Here is a 4,833-nt window from a genome sequence, read left to right on the forward strand (position 1 = left end):
CACATTTCAGGAGGCGCTCCGTAATAATGCATGTGTTCCTGTTCTGTTCGCTTGTTGTCTGTTTGCATCTGTGTGTGTGTGTGTGTGTGTGTGTGTGTGTGTGTGTGTGTGTAGAGAAAGCTTCCACACAGTGTCAAAAATCAATTATGCAGCTACGGCAGGAAACAATCGATTAAAAAGCCGTCTGCACCTTTGCACCTCGTCTGTACAGTGAACAGTGTGTCTGCAGAAGCCTGATGTGTGTTCATCTCACATCACTACACTCACCGACATAAATCTCTCCCTGAACTTCAGCCGAGCGCCTAAACTTTACATAAACTTAATTACATCCTCAAACATCCGCAGAAAGCTCCTCACTGCAGCGATATGAAACTCAAACTGGTCCCCACAAGCATAGCAGTCTGAGTGAACTCACACAGCAGCTGGAGGCGAGCCAGGCGGAGGTCTGGTCGGGTCGGCGCTGGAGGGATGGATGATAATCGAACGACACCACACCTGATATTACATCCACTTCAGTCAGAGCCCATAAACAAACACAGTGTTTGCTGGTGAGCAGAGTCGCTTGTTTGCAGCCGATGACTTTGTTTTTCTCGTTAGCGGGTTCATTTTGACACAGAATACATTCAGTAAACACACAAAAACTCTAAAGATTATATTTCCAGCGCTGTAAAGCAGTGCTGACATATTTTAAATGTCACTGCTTTATTTATCTTTCCAGGTTTCATACATCTATCAGGGCTGCACTGAAACATACCAGGAAATAGCCACATCCCCTGGAGCCCGACACTGACTAAACGCTGAACACACTGACAAACCACATTAAAACCACTGACAGCTGAAATAAGCGACGCTAATTATCTGCTTCCTTTGACACTCACTGGATCGAGGAACCAGACCAAGAGCCCACGTTGCAAAAAGAGCTCAACCAAACTCCCCAAAGATCCCGATCTGGACCAAATACTGGAACTCAGAGAGGCGAGGACGTTATCCCAAAACCAGACCGTACACGTCAAACATAGAAACATGGTTCAACTACAACACCAGACCTTCATAACTTTGTTCCAGATGGAAATATTTAAATCCACAAAATCACTTTTCAGACCCACAGTAAGGCCCAACATCAACCTGAATAAGTGTCTGTAACTGAGTTTATAGTGTTTTGTGGAAGCTCGTTCCTTAAAAAAACAAAGACAAAAGTTGTCCTTTACTAACTAAGTGAAGCAGGTTGTTGTTTCTCAGGCTCAGCATCTGTCCAGAAAAGAACCGGATGAACCAAATGGTTTCAGCTTGTTTTACCTCAAACACCGATGTTTCAGTCGTACTTCAAACAGCCCTGGACTGTTCATGATAAAATGTGTTTGTGCAGCGTGCTGAACAGTCCTCGCCGTTACATAAGCTGCTAATTGGGCCGTACAGCTCAGATTTCACTTGTGGTTGACCTCAGTGGGAAAGTTGTTCCAGGTGAGGGAAGAGAGCAGGAAGAGGGAAACGTTCTGCCTGTCGCTCTGTCAGGAGATCATTTATCGTTCAGAGAACCAGGTCGTCTCAGGGAACGGTAAGATTGTATTTATGTTGTTTTTGGGTTATTTTGGTTTTCTCTGGATCAGATATTCACGAGGAGCTTTAGTTTGGATTATTTCCTAGGACTTCCTGCCGTCCTGTGTTTGCTCTGCCAGCTTTGTAAGAAACTTTAGTTTGATTAAAATCTTCTTTTGCCAGAATCTGCTTTGAACCTGTACTTGGGTCTAAATCTAAGCATTTAATGACAGTCTGATGGATGAAGTCCTACAGAAAGTCTACGAGACAAGAAGTACGAACACTCGCTCATAGAGGTCTGTGAAGATTCTCAGTCATCCAGGTCATGGTTATTCTCGTTGTTTAGTCGTAGCGACTGGACTTACTTCCTGAAGACGTTTCACCTCTCATCAAAGAGGCTTCATCAGGTCTGACTGACTAGTTGGGAGTTCCAGATACTTCTATGCTTAAGGAGCCATTAACACCTGAGTTTTGGTTTCAGTTGGGGGTTTGTTGCTCCTCCCCCTCATTATGCGAGTTGTTAGGATATCAGTATGTGGAACTCCTAACCAGTCAGTCAGAACTGATGAAGCCTCTTGGATGAAGGTGGAACGTCTTCAAAGAACTCAAGCAAGTCCAGTTGCTACGATTAAATTTCTGAGAATAACTTGTTTATAGTTTTTTTTTCGTTTTCCACCATCTTCAGTTTGAAGCCCAAAGAAGCTCTTGAACAGTAAAGTTTAGAAACTTTACCTCCACTCACACGATCTTGTTCTTCTGGATGTTCTGGGTCAGAACACGTCTGACGTTGGTCTTTCTAATCCCTCTGGCTCCTATGTTATAGCGTTTATAACATCTACGGTGCGGACGCGTCCCCGGTCTGCTCGCTGATGCGAACCGTCGGCTCGGATATCGTTAATTGAAACAGTTGGCTGCCGTTTATTTGTTTGTGCGGCTCTGCGGTCGACTCGCTCGCAACAGTTTGTGTCGGGAAACAGTTCCAGCGTTTTGCGCCGAGCTCAGCGGGCTGGTTTTGATTGTTGGAACGCTGTCAACACACAGATCGGCTTTGTGCTCGTATCAGATGGAACTCGTGTAATTGCACTGTTTTAAATAAACACAGAAGTAAAACAGCACATATGCAGGTACGTACGGCAGATTTACCTCCAGCGCAGTAATTATGAATAAAGCGCAGCTACGTGTCAGGAAGCTGCCGTCGTTATCGTTTCTGCTTTGTAGGAAATCAAAGGTGACGGCAGGACGCGTAGATTGTGAGTTTTGAAGCCTTTTATCAGGACGTTACCTGCTGCATTTCAGAAAACACCACATGAAACTCTGACAAAGTGAAGACTAAAAGATAAAATACATATGGTCAATGGAAAAAACATGACTTTAAAGGTGATGGAAGCTAATTGCAAAGTCAGAAAATGAGCTGATTGAAAAGTGGGGTGGTCAAGTTTGTCAGTGTTAGAGAATCTCCTGTTTTCCTGTCCTGGTCTTAAACGATACAACATTTTTAGGGGCGATGATAAGACCTTAAACAACTGAAGACGCCTCAAGAGTTTCATATATATGTATAAATAAAAAGGATGCTTGGTAAATTATCTAATCAAAGGGACACAAAAGTTAGTCCGATTAGTTCATGGATAACCTTGAGGAAACTGACACTGACCTGTCGGAAACAAATGCAGCAGCAATAAGAGGGAAAGTGGGCGGAAATGTTGGTTTCTCCTCGTTTTCCTCTCAGAGCAAAAGCATCTACCCCCAAAAAAAGAAAAACGGAAAGCAAATAGAAGCACTTTGGCTCCTTAATCATCAGCAGTAAATATTGTAATATCTAATTCCTAAACGTTCCTCTGTGGCAGCCAGCAGAGCCAAACGCTTCTTTTTTAAATTAATTTTATTGTCATTAGTAATAATCTGCTGCTGTTCACTAACACAAGCAGGACGAACACGTTGCAGATGGTCTGATCGTAGCGTTATCGGGGTTAACCTCAGGCCCTCCCTCTATCAGTCACACTCCTAATAAAGAGGCCACTGTGACTGAAACTGAAAGCAGCATCTGTTGTGCTTCTTTCCAACAAGTCTGGCAGAGTTAGAAAAGGTTTAATAACATCAGCGCCACTGACTCATTATGATACGGCTGTTTTTTAGTCTCCAGTTAATAGCTTTGATTAATGATGAATTTATTTTTTCCCAGATCTCACTCGGGCCTGTTGATGGAGACAAACTCATTATAGACTCAGTCACTTGTTGTATTTCAGCATTACCTCATCATGAAGCCATGGGATATATTTCATATGTATTTAGCATAGCACCAAAGACATGCCCATTAACACATCTGGCAGAGACACATCTGGAACATTCACTCATTCTTACACTTATCTAAATGCTGGTTGATATGCTCTAAAGGCATGGATGGGGATCGAACCCATGATCTTTGGTTTACGAGACCAACGCCTTACCACTTGGCCACCACGCCGTCTACACTTCTACTGTTTCATTATTATGGTCATAAAACAGAATGAAGGGGAACTGACTTCAGTGAAAAAGTTATCCAGACCTACCTGGTCCTGTGTGAAGAAGTATTTCCCCCCCTTGTTAAGTCATGAAGTAACTGTGGCTAATCACATTATTTTGGAAAGCTGACCACACCCAAGTCCGATCACCTCCAGACCTGGAGGTTCTACACTTATCTAAATGGTGGTCGATATGTTTAAAGGCATGGATGGGGATCGAACCCATGATCTTTGGTTTACGAGACCAACGCCTTACCACTTGGCCACCACGCCACTAAGCCTGATTAGCTCCAGACATGTTGCATCAACAAATCACTGAAACAGAACCTGTCTGACAGAATGAATCAGACAGAAGATCTCAAAAAGCTGCAACAACATGCTACGAACCAAAGAAATTCAAGAACAGATGAGACAAAGTGATTGACATCCATCAGTCTGTAAAGGGTTACGAAGCCGCTTCTGAAGGTTTAGGACTCCAGTGAACCACGCTGAGAGCCATCATCCACAAATGGAGAAAACATGGAACAATGGTGGACCAAAATGACCCCAATAGGCCAGCGACGACTCATCCAGGAGGTCACAGAGGAACCAGGACAGCATCTAAAGAACTGCAGGCCTCATGACTCAACAGTAAGGAAGAGACTGCAGGACAAACATGGCCTCCATGGCAGAGCTCCAAGGCTGGAACCACCGCTGACCAAGAAGAACATAAAGGCTCGTCTTACTTTTGCAAACCAACATCTGGATGATCCCCAAGACTTCTGGGAGAATATTCTTCAGACTGATGAGACCAAAGTTG

General features: G+C 43.7%; 2 non-coding genes across 2 annotated transcripts; both read right to left on the reverse strand.

Annotated features, from left to right (window-relative positions):
- Window positions 1–3,925: 3,925 nt before the first annotated feature.
- Window positions 3,926–3,997, reverse strand: trnat-cgu (transfer RNA threonine (anticodon CGU)). Its single transcript has one exon. It is a non-coding gene; the product is annotated as a tRNA-Thr (tRNA).
- Window positions 3,998–4,235: 238 nt separating this feature from the next.
- trnat-cgu (transfer RNA threonine (anticodon CGU)) lies at window positions 4,236–4,307 on the reverse strand. The gene has a single exon. It is a non-coding gene; the product is annotated as a tRNA-Thr (tRNA).
- Window positions 4,308–4,833: the final 526 nt, after the last annotated feature.

The sequence above is a fragment of the Stegastes partitus genome, unplaced genomic scaffold (assembly GCF_000690725.1).
Source record: "Stegastes partitus isolate 25-593 unplaced genomic scaffold, Stegastes_partitus-1.0.2 Scaffold1280, whole genome shotgun sequence".
Classification (NCBI taxonomy): domain Eukaryota; kingdom Metazoa; phylum Chordata; class Actinopteri; family Pomacentridae; genus Stegastes; species Stegastes partitus.